The sequence below is a fragment of the Cnephaeus nilssonii genome (genome assembly GCF_951640355.1).
Source record: "Cnephaeus nilssonii genome assembly, chromosome: 12".
Lineage (NCBI taxonomy): Eukaryota > Metazoa > Chordata > Mammalia > Chiroptera > Vespertilionidae > Cnephaeus > Cnephaeus nilssonii.
The window spans coordinates 58,424,558-58,443,711 of record NC_137083.1 but is presented as its reverse complement, the minus strand read 5'-3'; the positions used below and the strand labels follow the sequence as shown (position 1 = coordinate 58,443,711).

The 19,154-nt window shown below is 37.2% G+C and overlaps 1 protein-coding gene across 3 annotated transcripts in view; it reads left to right on the top strand.

Moving 5' to 3' along the window:
* EXOC4 (exocyst complex component 4) overlaps positions 1 to 19,154 on the top strand; it is a 731,450-nt gene that overhangs the window by 330,423 nt on the left and 381,873 nt on the right. The gene's annotated exons all lie outside the window — the stretch shown is intronic.

Below are 19,154 nucleotides of genomic sequence, written 5' to 3'. Positions count from 1 at the left end.
TTTCCAAAACATAAGTACGTTATTACTGGAATTATCCTACCATCTCATTAGCCAAGAATTACTAAATTGATATCATTAGAATTCATTTAATTCTAATCTTTTAACCAGTTTTTAAAAATTGTACTGGAATACTTTACCCAATTAGGTTTAAATGCAAAAAGCACAAATAAATAAATTCAACAACAATAATGATAAAAAGCCCCACTTTTGCACAATAAAAAATAAAAGATTTTAAAAGAAATGTTATTAACCTTTTAAAAATTGTTTTAGCAAACATTTGAGTAAATTCATGTAATTTAATAATGACTGAATTAAGAGAATTAAGACTATTCCTCTAAATGTAGTTGATTTTATATACCTATGAAATAAGTAAATTACAGCATATAGAATTTCTGGATTAAGTAACAATTCTCTCATATATCGACTAACTTTGGTAATTAATTTAGTACTCACTCTCTTCTCCAATTACAATTGATTTCTACTTAGTTAATGTTGCTAATTGTTAGGAAAATGGGAAATTACCTAAATCAGTATAGGCATCTTCTAACCTAGATTGAACGCCATAATTGACTGCAGAGTTCTGTATGGTTTGGTAAATGGAATCCTCGTGCTTACATTTGTCCCTAAGTACAAAAGGAACAAACCCTCTGGAAGTTTTTGGCAGTGTTTATAATAGCCACTTTTCAAGAGCTTTTTCCCCATAAACATTTTTTCCTCTTTCAACGTGAAGTTAGTTGAATGGAAAAAACATACCATTTCACACTTAATAAAATGCAATTCGGGTAAAATACTGGTAGAACTTAATGCATTACAGTTCTTGACAATTATTGTTTAGTATTATTTGTGCCTGCTTTACTGAAGAGTTGTTTTGAGGCTTGAGAATACTCCTATTAGGTTTACTCACTTGTTTGGTCTCTACTTTCATTCAGAATTGTATTAATATTATTATTATTATTATTATTATTATTTTCAATCTTCACCTGAGGAATGAGGATATTTTTTCCACTGATTTTTTAGAGAGAGTAGAAAGGAGGGGAGAGAGGGAGAGAGAGAGAGAGACAGGGGTGGGGCGGGAGACACATCATCTGGAACACATCAATTGGTTGCCTCCCACACGTGCCCAACCTGGGGCAGGGATCTGACCTGCATCCCAGATATGTGCCCTTGATCAGGAATTGAACCCAAGACCCTTCAATGCGCAGACAGATGTTCTACTACTGAGCCACAAGGGCCAGGGTTAGAATTTTATTATTGATTACAACTGGAGAAAGTTTTGTTGCATGGTTTACAATAGTTGATCATTCATTCATTCTCTGTGTAACTCTTAATATTATGTGGTCTGCAAGGTAAGTCAACTCTTTTCCAAGCAGGTGATCATCATAGACCTTAAAATAGCCTTTGACTCAAAGTGCAACCTATCTTCTCAAACCATTATAGAGTTTTAGCTGATAACTCCTAATGGGCTTATGGAACTTCAAATGACTAAGATCTATTAGTATTTTTTTTAATTTTTTAAATTTTTTTATTTGGTTTTATGCTTCAGCACTTGTTGATTTTTAGGTTTATTATTTCTTCTAAAGTTTGGAAGTTTACTTTCAGTAACGAGAAGAATCAGAGTGTATTGTCATACTAGTATATTTTATTTTTACTATTATCATTTGAAAATTTCCCATTTCTTCTCTAGTCATTCATTTATTTATGGTCAATAAATGAGAAGTTTATTGAATACCTGCAATGTGTGTTTTCTCTAAGTTAGATCTGGAGTCTTGTTTAGAAATAGTCACTCTTATTGTTATGGGCTTATTTAAATATGTATAGATATATTTTTTATCCTTTTGCTCCTTGTTTTTTTAAAATATATTTTATTGATTTTTTACAGAGAGGAAGGGAGAGGGATAAAGAGTTAGAAACATCAATGAGAGAGAAACATCAATCAGCTGCCTCCTGCATACCCCCTTACTGGGGATGTGCCCGCAACCAAGGTACATGCCCTTGACCAAAATCGAACCTGGGACCCTTCAGTCCGCAGGCCAACGCTCTATCCACTGAGCCAAACCAGTTAGGGCTCCTTGTGGTTTTTTGTTTTCCGTGCTAAAGTGAATGTGATTTAGCAACTTATGACTTAAAAGAAGATGTAACATAGTGGGAGAGGCAGTGTAGAAGAATGGAAAGTTAGGAAAAAGCATAATTTTAAAATTTAAAAAGAAAACCAGAACAAGTTATCAACGTTCAAATGTAGGTTCCATCACTTCACTTTTACTCACTGATTATTTCTTGAACTCTGATTCTATGCCAGGTTCTGAGGAGACAAAAACATAAGATGGAATCCTTGCTTGCTCGCTTGGTGGCTGCGTAGGTGGCAAAAAATGAGGAAGTCGAATACCAATTATTGGAGAGGAGGTTGACCAGTGGGATCTCTTATACCTACTGTGTAAATTGGCACAGCCTCTCTGCAAACAGCTTGACATTATTGAGCGATCACATCCTGTCACCAAGCAGTCCCATCCAGATGTGTTTCTGCTAGAGTGGAGTGACTAATTTTATTTCCATCCCAATTTTCCACTCTTTCTCATTGATTGTAATAATGCGTCTTTATTTATAACTCCATATTAAAAATAAGTTCAGAAGGAACTCATCACTAATTGACTTTTATCACAAGCCAGCACTGTTCAAACATGATGTCATTGTTTTCCTCAACTCTTTCAGTGAGGAATCTCAAATACTTTTCACCAGGAAGGAAGAAACCCTCCCACGTGTGTAGCAGGGCCTTCATTTTTCCTTCCCTTCTCTTCTCCTGTGTCTAGCAACACTGTTCTCTGTCTTCTAGAAACTTTGTCTGTGGCTTTTCCACACTTTATTTATTTAAACATTTCTTTTCAAAATTTTTATTCATCTGCCAGTGCATTCTTTGCAACCTGAAGGTTTTCCCTACAGAAAACTGAAGCACCTGCTGAGAATACCACACCGTGGATTCCCATTATGCTGTTTTATATATGCTCAGCAGTTGTTTATACTGTCCTCACATAAACTTATTGCACAGGCTCCTCAGATCTGGTCACCTTGCAGACTTATTCTTGTACTCTTCTCAATTAATGCCAGCCCATCACCAGGAAATGCACAGGCTGTTGGAGGCAAATATACTGACTTCCTATCTGTGCACTCCCCATTAACCCTGCTGACCCCTTGATTTGTTTACTTAATGCTTTTCCATACCATTTTCTCTTTGGTTCATAAACCAGAAAATTGTCTTAGAGTGTGAAGTTTTAGAAAGATGAAGTATAGTAGTATCCTTGCTTTAGTCTTGGTCTGAAAAGGCATTGTGTGCAATTAAACCTTTAAGCTTTGAACAATAAGGGGTCATCTGATCAATTTTTCTCCTTGTGGGTCTAAATGAAAAAAACAAACAAAACCATATTGAAATAAATACACTTCAGGCCACACCTGGGTAGATTCTGAAATACTTGCACCAAAATATAGACCATGGAAATGATAGGACTGATGCCTTTTTCCCACTGATCAGTTTGCTATTTTTATAGCTTCCTTGTAAAACATGCAAGAGGAATGATGAATTCACTCTGATAAATGGAATTTATTTTCTAGTCCTTGAATTTGAGAACAAAAGGGGAGAAATGTTAATGTTGAAATTTGAATGGCATATTTTTCTTCTTTTGTCTAGGTCTGACATGAATTTAGATTGTTAAAAAAATTATTATTTTTGAATAATTATATTATGGTAATTATTAACCATGATCTAAATATAACTAAACCTTCACCAATGAAGTACATTTTATTGAGGTATCAACCATAGTTTAACATAGTGTAACACTTTTTAATCACAACTAATATATAATGACTTTTGGCTGCTATTTGAGGGGGAAAGAGTGAGAATTTCTTTTTCCCTTTGTTTTTTCATTTACTTATTATTATCATTAATCTTTATTCTCTGAAAATCTGAAAACAAAGAATATATCATGTCTTAGATTTGTTAGTACAATTTCTTCGTATAGCAGAAAATGGCTGACAACAAAATGTATTCTGAATTCTTGTAGCATCTAACTGAAGCATTCAGAATACAATCTAATGCTTGCTCTGTCTTCTGATCTATCCATCTATGCATGTATTCTGGGCCAATAAGGCAAATTAGTGAGGACAGTTACAAATGAAAGCGAAGTCATGTTTGTGTTGCTCTGTGTTGCTGTCACCATCTCTTGTAGGCTTCTGGTTTCAAAGTTAGAATCATCAAAGACAGACTGGGATTTGATGCCCCCCATTATTGCTTGAGAGGCAGAAATTCCAAGTGTTTAGAGCTAGGACAAGTCAGGACCAAGGACACATGAGTTCAAGGAAGCCTTCTCACTGTGTCCTCACGTGGCCTCTTCTTCTAAGTACATAAACCCTATTGGATTAGGGTCCCACCCTTATGATCTCTTTTAACTTTAATTATCTACTGCAGAGAATATACATTAAGTTTTGCATTTAGAACACACTGTGGACATTAATTTAGTAAATGGTTTATTTAGTCACTCTTAGCACTGGGACCATTGTTCCAATGTAAAGGCATTTTCTGTATTGCATGGTAGAGAGGATAGACAGCTGAAAGTGAGCTGGGGAGTAAGGTAGGAATGATTATAGTTAAATTTTGATGTTTTTTAGATCACTGTGAGTCTTAAGTTTTTATGTATATAAAATAAAGGAGTCGGTTGGTCTGTATTTTTCTTTTTACCTTTTGAGTTTTGTGATTCTGTGATTGGGAAATGCTTTTCTAATATTTAGGGACTCCAAAGGCTTAACATTTTAAAATTTAAATGCTCAACTGACAATGTATTTTTTTTCTTTTGCTTATTGCTTCAACTAGCTTTTAAAAGGCATTTGGCTCTTTCGGGTAATGAGCACTTTGCATATATGAAGTGTGTTTCCTGTGAGACAATTGAAGAACAGATGTTTGCAGTCTTGGGGTGACTTGGCAGAGGTAAAAGGCTGAAGACATAGTGGATGACGGTGCCATTTAAAGTTGTAAAAATGCCACTGAGGCTTACTCTGTTGAACACAACTTGAATATTGAATATCTAGGCAGTGAACATTTTTCACTATTATCAGCAACACTTCATTGAAATCAGACAGCAATTAAGTCTTCCTGGGTAGAACAAAAATGAAATATTTATTGGTCATTAAGGAGTAGGCTGGCATTTAGGTCAGTTAATGAGTTGAAATTTTCTTTGCACCTGGGGCTTTGGTGATGGACAGTAGCTCTGGCTGTGTGCCTTTCTCAAAGCAATCGACTGTAAGAACAAGTAATTGTAACCACATAATCAATTCATATTTGTCTTCATAAAGAGTAACTTCTAAAAGTTAATCTTGACAGATACAGGAACTGCCAGTTAGCAGGAGTATGGGGTACTGTTTCAAAGTTTCTTATGGCCTGGTTGTGAATAGCTGTGAAATTAATGTCAGGGGATCAGGAAGTAGCTGAAACCAAACCTGAGGAATGAAAAGCTCTAGCATTGATTATGCCAGTAACATAGTTATGTTTCTAAAAATGATATTCCAAACTCCATGGCCATTGTGATTAATATTTTTATTTTTGTTGTATTCATTATTGTACTTATAATTCCACATATTGACAGTACTGGTAGATCAAAGGCTTATAAAATTCATTGTTATTATTAACCTTTTGCACTCGGATGTCGAGTGTGACTCGACACGGTTAGCATCGGTAGCAGCTCGTATGTCGAATTATATTGAATGTATCAATAATTTGAAATATAAAAAAATCCAAATAAATAAGTTTGTATGAAAAGAAACTCCAGTTTTTTATTCTACTGCCATGCTTTGTAAAATCTGGGGTATTTAAAAAATTAAATCCTGAGTAGAATAAAGGAATCGAGAAAAAAGCAAGCGAGTGCAAAGGGTTAAGCATAATAATAAAATTTATTGGCTCATGCATTAATAAAATTTATTGAGCACTTACTTTCCATCTAGCAACTGACAAGTCTCTGACTGCATGCAATTTAGTCTAGCAGAAAAGTCAGACAACAAAAAGTAAACCAATACACCTGGGGAACATTATCAGGTTTATGCAGTGTTTATGACGAACAACCGAGAAATTAGGAATTTAGTAATGACTGGCAGTGGTGGTAGGGGCACAATTTTATATAGGGTGAGCTGGGAAGGCCTTTCTGAGAAATGACATTTGATTGGAAGAAGATGAATACTCTCAAGGAAGAGTGAATAGAATGGTGTGAATGGGGGTGTGTGGTGCTGGGGTGCAGGCCAGGGCCTATAAGCAGGGAGCTTGTACACAGGGTTGTCCAGGCAAAAATTTCTCCTTTTTGTTTAAACGAGGATGGCATTATATTTAGATTGTAAAAAATTTGGGGAACTAGATCTGAAACTTTCAGCGACTCTGAAGACCCAGAGAGCCCCGTATAATGGCTGTCAGGCTTTATGTTGCTGGCTTTGGAACACTCAGGAAGCCCTGTTTTTAATGGTGACGTTATTAGCACTTACCTAATTAACATAGTGAAAATCCTTTGTCCCTCTTAACAATGATGTGTACTGAAATGGAAAAGAAGTCTTTGATATAGCCCACTTTGAGGTATTATCCAGAGATATGGAGCAAATGTTATAATGCCATTAGCCTGTAAGATATTATTAAGGAGTTACTTATCCTGTGTGACATCCCAGGTATATGAGAGTCTGCAAAGAATAGTTGTGGCTGAACTGCAAACTACTGTTTTCTTGTAAAGAGTAGGATGGGTTGATGGGCTGCTCTGCAGAAGGCCTGTTTTGCTTGTTTGTTTATCTGTTTTGTAATAAGCTTTGCCAACAAATCTTCACAGTTTTTTATAGAAAACTCTGTAACTACATATGAATTATATATATTGGTCTAAAGTAGGTCTAACACAAGTGGTCTTTTTAACTTTTCTGGCACTAACTCATGCTTATAAATGAGTAAATTTGGTAACGCCATTTTAGGTCTTCAAAACTCCAAATTTGCGTTCCTGTAACATCCTGGATTTCTGCTCTTTGAGATCTGTCCTTTCTCAAGTTGTTTCCTAACATTATCTCCACAGGGGAGGGAGGATAGGGGGTCAGATGCACCTCCTACACAAATGGGGCACACAGTTAACATTTGTTTAAAGAAGTAAATAGGCAATTTATCGGAGTGCTTAGCAAAATATTTGTTGATTTGCAGTGATGTTGTTTTCATTAGATATGAATAAAAATATAATATAAAATTATTTTTTCTTTAGTAATGATATTGAAATAGGTCAATCTTTCTTTCATATCTAAAATGGGATATTACATTTTTTCATATATTTTTACCCCTGTCATAACTAGAAAGTGTGTTATGGGATAAAATTTAGAAATATAAAGGTGAATTTAGAAATTTACTTTTTTATGCTACTGATCTGAAACTATGACTTTTATCATTTGACTAGTTAAACGCACTGCCTGGCTGGTGTGGCTTAGCGGTTGAGTGTCAACCCAGGAACCAAGAGATCACCAGTTCTATTCCCAGTCAGGGCACATGCCTGGGTAGGGGCGCTGTAGGAGGCAGCCGATAGATGATGTTCTTCTCTCATTGATGTTTCTATCTCTCTCTCCCTCTCTTTTCCTCTCTGTCTAAAAATTAATAAAAACGTATTTTTTAAAAAAAATATGAGGCTACTTATTAGAACTTTAAATGCTTTTCGCCTTTTCTTTCTCTATTACTACATTAAAAGTTTATGGATGCATAGAGTAACTTTTGCCTTATCATTTTTTCATGATTAGTGGGACACCCTTCCTAAAATCTTTTCTAATAGAAGAAACCTTGCTTTAAAAGCTTTCTTATTTTAGCCACTTGTTCTGTTTCCATTAGATTTTTCACTTTTATTTAAAAAATGTGCGATAGCTCCTGGGTCCGTTTTTGAATGTGTGTGTGTATGTATGTGTGCTTGTGTGTTTGTGGGGGGGTGTGTGTGGTTTGTTTTGAAAGAGGGAATTAAGTTTGATTATTTATAGTAAGCATGAATGTCACAAGCTGAAATAACTACTTTGTATTTCTTTCCCCAATATTTTTATCTTTGAGAAATGCACAAAATGTATCCCCACATGCCAGTGTGAGGTGTGCATTGGTGTTTGGAGGAATATTATTCCAAGTGTTCACAGGTATATTTTTATACGGATACATGTTTGTCCTTAATGAGCTAAAGCTAAGCTGGACATTTTGAAAGATGCTGGTGATTAGATAGTCTAGCAAATAACATTGTAGATCATACATTATTCATGCATGAGAGGAAACGTGCCTTCCCTGTTGCATTTTTATGAAACACAGCGGTTTTTGTCCTGTCCTCAGAATTATGAAAAATATTGCTGTTTTCAGACTGTCTGACCGGTGAAGGCCTATGAAGCACTTGAATGGTGGTATATTTAGATTTCAAACCCCTCATTTGAATAACCACTTTGGAATTTATATTACAGATGTTAAATGCATTTAATCTTCAAACTAACTTTTAGAGATTATAATTTTTTTAGACCTTTATTTCCATATTTTCAAAATATGATGTGTGCTATATGGCTGAATTCTGATTGCAACTCCCTGGCAATTTTTAAAAAATTACTGAGCAAAATGGAGAGCCAATTAGCACACATATCAAAGCACATCTCTACAACAATGTAAAGAGGTAAGACATGTCAGTCTAGTTAGAAGAAGAGTACAGGCCATTTCTTATGAGAACCAGTCGGAAGAACCAAAAATGTTAGTGAAAAACAGAAGATTTAATCTCTATTTTCAAATAACTGTATATTACAAGAGATAAAGCAGTTTAGTATCTTGTTGTTGCATATATCTGGATTAGAACTCCAGCATTGGTTGGATGTTAAAGAAATGCGACTCTACATACTGATAATTCTCTAATGAACATGGCAATTCAAAGACAGGAAGTTTCCTGGGAAGACAGTACCCTGGAGATGCTGACACAGAAGTGAATTTGGGATGCAGTGAACTAGATGCTGAGTGGTCAGGTCTACATTCTTTAAATCTATGATTGTAAGTTGTTCTAATATACTGTGCAGGCGGAGCTCTGGATAGAAAGGTTTCTTTCATTGCTTGTGCATTTGGGTCACTTTTTCATACCAGTTTAATGCTGACGCTCATTGGCAGGATCAAGGTTGACTTCTGCATTATTTCAGCTTTGACTTTCTGTTTTCCAACACAAGGTTAAGAGGGAAACTTGCGTTTGGCTGTATCAAGAGCAGTTGTTACAGGCTTTCCTTCTGTCCTCTTTCATTTTTCCTTCTCTGCTCCTATTTATATATTTTTGTTTGTTTTTTTCCTGTGCCAGTAACTGGTCCATGATGAGTTTAAGTTAACTCAGTGACTCTTAAGGCAACATGAAGACTGGCTTTCTTCTGCTGTAAAAGTTAATGTGGAACTAAAACTGTGTTGCCAAATAAACCTGTAATCATCGTGACTGCTGCTATGATTTTGACCTTGTTTAAGCAGACATTTTGGCTGTAGGTTTTCTTATTATCAGTTAAATTTTATAATTATTAATGAACATTGTTGGAAGCTTACATATAAAATACAGAGAAGAGTCTTTTCAGTGCAAAATGTGTACATAATTTGTGTGCTGCTTTTTATGCATTCTGTGCATGCATTTGCCTTGGATGCAATAACCAAAATATGCTTATTCAGCATTCAATGAAATGTGTTTATGTTCAGCCACAGGCCCATTTACATCTGATTTTGAAACCTGAATTGATAATGTAATTTGGTATCAAAAATATCGTAGGAATAACTAGAGGAAAAACATGGTCTCTACCTTTAATAACTTATATTCCTGCGGGTGTTGACCATACCTTGTTTCTCTGTATAATTTGCAAAATTATTTTACTGTTCCCCTTGCCCCTCAGAAAAGAAACTCTTACCCCTATTCATTTTGTCTTCTTATTTGTGCTTTGCATACTTTCTTATAGGGGCTTCTGCATTATACCCAGGGCTCATCCTTGGTCATTTAAAGCTTTTTTTTTTTTACTTTCAGTAACGGTCATTTGAACATTGAATCATTAATATTGCCTACTGTGTTTTTTTATATGTCATACCACAAGGGAAATGTTTTCCATTTCATGGTCAAGAAACCCTTTTTATTTTCCTTTTATACTCAAAAACAAATGAACAAACAAAAATAAACCTCAAACTAAGCAAGACTATTTTTTGAGATTTTTGTTATTCAGTAAGAAAAAGGCAAGTTCTTTGATTCATGCAAGATAAGCAAGAACAGACAGATATAAAGAATAGAGGTGGAAGTATCATAGAAGATGATTTAGTTTTTAATTACCTTAATTTCAGTTTTTTGTAAGAATAGTGGTTTTTAACTTGGAAATGCTGGGTCTGTTCTTTTGCAGATGAAACAGATATTGGAGTTTTTGATGTCCTCAAATAGTCTCAGTACATGTGGAAGAATAGAAATTATTTGCAGATTACTTTGGTTAAGTTCAGCATTCTTTACAGCCTATTACTGGAAGCTACCACATTATAAGTAGATGAGAAAGTATTTGAGCATAGAAGGAGAACAAAGTGAAATGCCAGAAGTTTCTATGATATCACTTTTTAGTGAAAGAATATGGAAGTATCTTAATTAGATTCTGTGAATTCAGAATCTATAAATATTTTACAAGCTATTCTGTTTCTTTTCATTTTTATTGTGATATAATATACATTAACATGTACAAATCCTGATATAAAATTAATAATTTGTGTGAATTTTTACACAAGTATAACCGTAACCCAGATCAAAATGTGGAGCATTAATATAGGTCATCTTCAGGGCCCCCGAAACCTTCCTCATATTGACAGTCAATACGCTTTTCTAGGAGGTAGCTATTCTTCTGATTTCTCTCATTGTAGAGAGACTGGGTTTGCCTGTGATGGGACTTCAGATGAATGGAATCGTACAATATGTCCTCTTTGGAGCTTGGCTTCTTTCGTAGGACATTGTGTCTGTGTTAGTCATCTACGTTATTGGGAGTAGCAGCAGTACTTGGTTTCTTTATGTTAGTCATTGTATCAGACTCCACTGAAATTTATAGTTATAAAAACAATAGTCAATTATTATTTTTGAATAAATGATAATTTTTTAGGATCTATGGTCCTAAAATTGCTTAAAATTGAAACTTCTTCAAAACAACTTTTCAAGAAAATTTTTTATTTCCTGTCTTGTGTGGCCAAAGAGCCTCTTAGGCAAGTAAGAGATCTTGGGGACCTGGGACTTGTTCCAGCCACGTGAGGCACCAGGGTGCCCAGGACCAGATTGTCCACATGATAAATATAGACCCTGTTCTACAGCCTTGGAAGTTAAAGTCAGGCGAGCTAAAAGTAGTTGAGTCTGTATTTCCCAGGCTCAGGGATTATGAATCAATCAATGAAAAAATAACTGGCAACTAACATAGGTTGCCAGTTTTATTCAAGAGAAGGAATTTCAACACCAGAAAAAGTAAAACCTATTACCTCAAAATTCAGAACCATACTTTTCAAAGAAAGATTGTTTGCAACTTTAAAGCAACGTTCTTAGACAAACATCAATATGTAAGCTTGTGTTTAGGAACAACAAAATTCAGTCAAGAAGGAGGGAGAAGTGTGACGAGGGATTACTCAGGGGTCCATCGGATGTAAGACTATCGCAGGGAACAATGAGCAGGCATGGGATGCTGGGGAGGCCCTCACATCACTGCAGTGAGTAGGCACTGGCTGTGACTCGCAAGGCTGTGGTGCATAATGGGCAGTCAGTAAAGGATGTTTGGAGTAAATGAGCAAAGGAATCATCAGTAAGTGGGTGGGCTCATTGTAAAAGCACAACACAAACTTGATGAGTGTTAAATATTTTAATAGATCTTTGGAATTTTGCTTTTAATTCTCACATTTTAAAAGCTATGTGTCTTTAGCCTTTTTATCTTGAGTCAAGTGTTAATTATATATATTCACTGTCTTCACTTTAGCTGCTTGACTCTCAGAACATAGTTCTGTGCAGTCACATTTCTCGTTGCCACTTTGCTTTCTGGGTTTTAATCCACCTGCACCTTCCTGATGGCTGCTGGATCCCTGGGCAGCAGTGCCCTCCCGGGCAGGCCATTCTCTCCCTCTGCCCAGTGCGCTCAGGGCAGCAGCATCAGCAAAGCCATCAGTATCTGTTTGCATATTTTATTTTTTTAAATGTAAGTTGGAAATAAGAATAGAAAAGAACATTGTATGAAAAGAGGCCTCTAAATCCATTCTTTAAAATGGAATGAGAAATTCTGAGCAGGTTTGACAGAGGTGCGTCTGCGCTCAGAAAGGCACCCGAATGGATCTGCAGTCCTTTCTTATTTTGAAGCTTTCAGGAAAATTGAAAAGAGGATCTCACTGAGGAAAAAAGGAACCACATCCATCTCTGAAATGTGGGAGTCCCTCTGCTTCTTAAGCCTTGATTCTTGACTTTTTTGGGGGGTTTTGGTTGACGTATTGATTTTTTCATGCTGCAACTTACATTCAATAGGACTTGACTATACTTAAAGTAAACTGAATTTTGGGGGAAATTCTTCCATGTAGTCATATTTTTCTGTTCATTATTTTTCAGTTCCCCTCTCCTCCCAATAAATATTTATCCAGTGGGCACTGTGAGCCAGATATTGTCCTGGCCTTTGTGAAGACTTATTCCTAATTAGGTTGTCCAGTAATCTGAGAACTAAAGAAAATCCATCACAGAGAAGTCCCTTCCTCTCCAGTGCTGAATTCCCTGTTTGCCTTCTTTACCCTTAAAATTTTATTGCTGCAGAGGCACATTTCTTTGTGTGTCCCTTCCTTTTCTGGGAGCTGTTCCTCCCCTAGTTTTTATTCCATTTCTCTTCATCCCCTCTGGGATATTGTTTTTGTTTGTTTCTTTTTTGTTTTTTAGACCTAATCTCTCCCGTGTCTTCAGTCTTTATCTTTCTAATGGCTCTTTCCCTGAGCTCTACCAAAATTTATGCTCAACTCCACCTCTCTCCTTTCATAAAATCTCTTTCTGCATATCACCCCCTTCATCCATCACTGAAAAGCCTCTTTTCTCCCTACCAACCTATTCAATCTGTGCTCCTCATTTCCCTCCTTTTCCCCAAAGTTTGCTTTGCACTCTACTGACCTGCAATACCCGATTGTAAAGTCTCAAGGGTATTTTTCAGTCTTATCTCTCCTGATTTTGTCATCCTTTTCACAGCTGATTATGCTTTATCTTTCAACCTTTTCCTTCTCTGCTTCCCTGTCACCGCCATTTCTGGCCTCTCCTTCCACTTCAGGCCTGTTAAGTTCTGTTCTTTCTGCCTACTCACTCAGCACAAGTTCTCCACAGTCTGCCCTGAACCCCTTTCGGCTCACTGTACATTGTCTCACTCATTCAGTAGTTGTAGCTGTTACTTTCAAAATGTCATCTCTGAACAGGAACTCTGTCCCAAGGTCCAGGAGCCAGGGTCAGTTCTAGAACTGAATGAATGATCTCTTTGTCTGCTCCCTATAGTCTGTATCATCCTAAACTCTTAACATTCCACGGACCTCAGTGCTCTGTCCTGCCTCTCTTCCTCGAGTGTGTTTTCTCTCAACCGATGCCCTTTTCTTCTTTACCTGGTGAATTTCTACTCACCCCTCAGCAACATCTTCGCTGGGACACCTGACACCCCTCGTACTCCTCCCCTTTGCTCTATGCGCTTGTCGACCTGACCTGGCATATGATTATTCTCTAAGTGTCTTTTCTCATGGTCCTCAGATGTTTCTCCCTCACAGAGAAGGTGCTAGTGAGCGTTTTCAATCGGCCTTGCATACCTGGAAGTTCGTTGCTGTCCCGCACACACTCGACTCTTGGTAATATCTGGTGAGTGAATTCACAATGTAAGCTTTTCATGGAGAGTGGGATCCTACAGTTCTCAGTGTCCGAGTGATAATGGGGACAGACATGTTAGGTGACCATGCACAGGTCAGAGTTCAGGATTTGTGCTCCTGTGTGCCTTAAGGTCATTGCCTCCTAAAATAGATTTGCATCCAGTTTTCCTTCTTGGGGTTAACTTCAATATCCAAATCAATTAATTACAAAGATAAATTTCCAAATGTGTTTTGTGGCTTAAGGAAACTGCTCCTTATGTGGTTTTGATAAAAATGATGGTCTGTAAGACTCCTTAAGGTAGACCGTTAATTTCCCTTGACAGCAAGCACGCTCCTCTCTCCTTCCCTGCCCCCTCCCCCAGCCCAAGCCTGCCTCCCAGAGGAGCCTCCATGCAAGACATGTGTTTAATGTTGGCTGTCAGCAAAGGTGCTGCAGCGAGTCACTCAGGTTTGAAGTTTGCAAACATACGTCCACCTTACTGAACATCACAAAGGCTGTCAAAAGTTTCATTTCCCCATATTTTCTCTTCTCTCTGGAAGAAAAACCATCACAGATGTACAAGTCAGAGGAATTTTGTCACAGGCTCCAGTGCTTCTGCAGGGAGTTTTATGTGTCCTTTGCATTGGGGAGAGGCAGGCAGCCCTGCTGACATTTTGAGTGAATTGTTTCTAGCAATTTATGTGAATGTCACTACGAAGGGAGTCAATATTTTTTCTTCCGAGTATTACATTCATCTCATGCTCTCTTTTGTCTATTTTCCCTGAAAAGGAAAGAGTGAGCTTTACCTAATGACCTTGATATTTCTAAAATTTCCATTTTTTTTCTTTTAGTTTCTTCCTAGGCATTTAGACTCTCTACCAAACCCACTCTTGGGATTCATCCACATATGCCTTTACTTGGGAGTCAGATGAAATATATTTATGTGTGCTACACATATTTCAGATAGGATTTTATTTGGTGGATGATGAATAACTACCGAGAAAGAAACCAGTTGCTCTTCAAAATATAATTAGCAACCCCAGCTCAAGAGAAGCTTGCATTTGGTTATGACAAAGCGTGTGGCATGCCCTCTGCAAAGATAGGGAAGGGAAGATGAATGCACGTTTAATGCAATCAGGAAGCCCCTCTGTAATTTAAATGCATTAGCATACCCTGAGAAACCTGGTCGTATCCGAATGTCCCTAAGATAACGCAAAGTCTCTTCCAAACAAACATGATTGAATTACTTGAAGAAACACATTAAGACAGCAGGCCTGGTCCTTAATGGATCAACGCTGTCTATATTCATTGCCACAGCAAACTGCAGGAAAACTACCATGCGCTATAAGGAGTCAGATTATTGATGCAGTCTTAGTGATTTTGCTTGCATTGCTCACATCCAATTTGCCACCAAAAGTTTGATGCCATGCAAATATTGAATTTCTGGAACATTAATATTGTTTCTCACTTGTGTCTAGAAATAGTAATGAGCATACAACTTGAATCTTTATATCTTGGATTGTATACAAGAGAATAAATAATAGTTTGAAACATTCTGAATTCTAGGAATGTGAGGGTAATGCAGATGGAACTGGTCATTTAAGTGTACATTCTGGGTCTCACTTTTGCAGCCTGCTTGTGTATTATAACGGTCTCAGTCAATCCCAGTAAGTAATAATAGAAGTAACTAAAATTATTGAGCCCTAGTGATACACCCAGTTATGTTTTAAATGCTTAACGTGTATTAGCTAGTTCAGTCTTCACGGCAACTCTTACGTGGTCGGTACTATTGTTATTCCCATTTTATAGCTAAGGAACCGGAGGCAGAGAGAGTTGCCATGGTTTGCCTGAGAGCACACTATTGGAAATGGAAGCCTAGGCAGAAGTATCCCAGAACTCCTACCTCCTACTCTGTTTTTCAAAGATGTGCCTTCATTCAAAACCCTTAAAAGAGAAGGTTTCTCAGACTCTGGGACTCTTCCCTGATGGCTCTGATTGGGCTGTTTGAGTCTGGAATATCAAATCGGTAGGAGACTCTGGAATCAGTTCATAAACACAATTCTCCTGCTGGGTTAGAATATGTGATTTTCCTGTTTAAAAATTGAGATGAAAGACACAATATGAACAGCTCTGGGCTCCAGAGACATTGCAGGCCGGATCAAGATCAGTACCTCAGAGTTCGTCTCATGGTGGTCTAGTCTAACTACTATGCCCTTCTCTCAGTTTTGCTAATAAATGATAAACATCTAAAGATAGTTGAGCTGATTTAGAAGAAAATTGTATGAATTTAACTGGTTAGTTTAGATATAATTATTTGTACAAGAGCCTTTATTTTATAAATTTACCCAAGGTAAATTTTCAAGCCATTTAAAATATAATTTATTTTTTAAAATTTCTCTATTTCAAGAAAGAAGTAGCATTTGACTATTTTTGAAAGCAAACATTGTGATTCTCTTTTAGCTTTGGGTCTTGGTATGAAGTAAAATAAAAACCTTCAAGAATCCCTATACCCCTGCAGGAGTGTGTTCCTGATGAATTTCCTCTCTTGGCATTATCTTCTGGAAAACACACATGTCCCTATATTTTGCAGCATTACATTATTTCTCAAATGACTTCTGCCATTGTGGACTCTCCTTCTTTTCAATGAGATATGATGAGTATAATATTGCTCTCAAATATTTTACTCTTTATGACACTATTATGAATTGGCTTTAAACACATATATCTCCCATACTCCCTGTTCCTTATTTTAGAGCAGGATGATATGGTAAGGGCCATAAAAGGAGAAAAACAGTTCTGACTTACCCAGGTCATTTGTTAGTGCCATCTTGCTAAACCTTACTCTTATGTGAGAGAGAATGGCCACATCTATATATTTATTTGGAAAAGTTTGAGTAAATGCTTAGCAGTTTAATTTAGAAATTGTATCAATTTTTAAAATTCACTTGTTCATTTAGTGTTCATGCTTTTCTAACAAGGATGCCAAACGCCTGGTTGAATCTTTTATTTGCAGTGTCATTAAACTGAAGTTCTGGGGAAAGAATGACAGGAAGTTTATGAAAGGAAAGCCATGGGCCTATTTCATTTTGCTGTCATTTCTCTTGACATACCTGTGCTCTTTCACCCAGTGCCTAAGGATCAGGAGCAGAGCGAACTGAAAGGCCTGATTTTTCTCTCTGGCGCATGGCGTGAGTTTCCAGTGGGCTTTTTTCTGGAACTGTGCTAAGCTTTACTATCACACTCATAAAGGAAAAATCATTTTAAGCTTTAAAATTTAGTGTCGAGCATTTTTTTGAGCTCACTGTTTTAAAATAATGCCTCCGCCTTTTAAAAGTACTGGTTTTACGAACTCTGTGTAATTTCTTCCTAATGTTTGCAGAATCCCCCAGAGGTTTCCTGGTTCCCTGGAATTTCTCTTCTCCAGATATTGACAAAATCATTAACCAAGCTGAAGCTTCATGATTACTTTTCCAGCAACACCTCCATGGCTCCTTATCATTACATTTAGTGATGTTTCATCAAGTTTTCAGTCTTATGTGACAGAGTTCATATCCCAGCCAACTGGAATTAATTTGATAGCTAAGCATTTCATGAGCTGGCTCCGTAACATACTCTGCCAGATCCTGCCATATGTGAAACATTACTGCTTTTTTACCACTAAAGATTATTTATAACCCTGACTCTTCCATGCTCTTTTGTGTTTCTGAAGCCGGGAGGGAGTCGGGCGCCTGTTTCTGGCCTTTCTCGTGGCTCTCTTCTATGTAAACCTCTCTAATGCTTTCAGTCACCACTCTGTGCCTGTCCTTTGGAGCAGGAGGAGGAAAACGGAGTGGGTTGGAATGCCTCCCTCTTCTCAGCCAGAGGTTTCACCAGGAGGCTTTGGGGCTGTCCCGCCCACCTGTGCTGCTCCCAGTAGTGGCTTTAGAGGGAGTGAGGAGGGAGGGAAGGGAGAGTGTGGATTGACAGGAACCTATTGGAATGGCCCTCAATAGGTAATTTTTTAAGAGCTTAGTCCTTGGAAGTTACGATGATAAGTGGCTGAATGGGAAACTATTGAATATTATATTACTACTTTGGGGAGAAATAATTTTACTAAGCATTTCAGGGAAAAGAGAATGTTTATATTCCTAAGGTTTGGTTATATATCCAAAACAGACTTTATTAGTACTCTGAACCAGCTTCAAGCAAATTCTTTTATTTGACCATTTTTCTTGTATTTATCAGTGTGATAATTTAATTTATGGCCATATATATTATTCCCTAGTTTAGAGATTTCCCTCACATGGCATGATTAGCAATCGTTTGTGAAATGATTATGTGGAAACATTGCTAGCGAATTACTGCTTGTCTAAATACTGTATGTTTTCACTTGAGAACGTTGGCTCTGGAATGCATTTTTGGCGCTGTGAGGGGAAAAATAAGTCTTGATATTAAAATTCAGCCAGAATTTAATTTGTGAACTGGAGCTTTCCGCTCACTGGTTCCTCCCACTGCAACAACCAGAGGTTGCTTATTTCCTTTCTGAAATGAAAATTCTGCCCTTTAAGACTATTTAGTCTCATTTTTAATCTTCAAGTTGGTATTTTGTTGTAGAAAAAGCCAAAACTTTGCACGGCCTGTGTTTGTGTCAATGTATGACATAGGGTCTAAATTACAAACCCTAATTAGTACCACTTAAAGCTAATGGAATGGCCATTTCAAGGTCCCTCGTGCAGTAATTAAGCCCTGGAACAGGGAAGTGAATCTACTATTAACATTTTACCCTGATAATCCTGGCCGAATGTTCACACAGTGTTGAAGCCCAGGTCTGGCAAGGTATTCTTATCATAAGATGTAATCAATACCCTGCTGCACAGTCACTGTTTGGGGGGATTAACTCTAATCTCTAAAATAACTGTAGTGGAAGACATACAAAGAGCGAAAAGGCCAGGAATCATATTCTTGTTTTCGAGGTTATTTTATCCTACAATAGAAAGAAGTTGTCCCCAAAGCGTTCCGAGGATCAAGATTGGTCAGTTTTACTTCTGGAGTGAACATTTCTTATGTGTCTCCAAAGAAAGAAAGGAAAAAAGGGGGGGAGGGAGAGGGAGTTACTTTACTGATTTAATTATAATGACCGTAACGGGTCTTTGAATGTGTCCTAAGTACTCTCATGCGAAAAAGAAGAAAAATGGAAAGAAGTCATACACCACATTTTCCCTTTTTTCTCCCCAAAGAGGGCCTCAGAGTTCTGTAGTAAGAAGTAAGTTTTTCCTCACTCAGGCATTTGATGTAGATGATTGACAGCGTGTGTAGAGACTG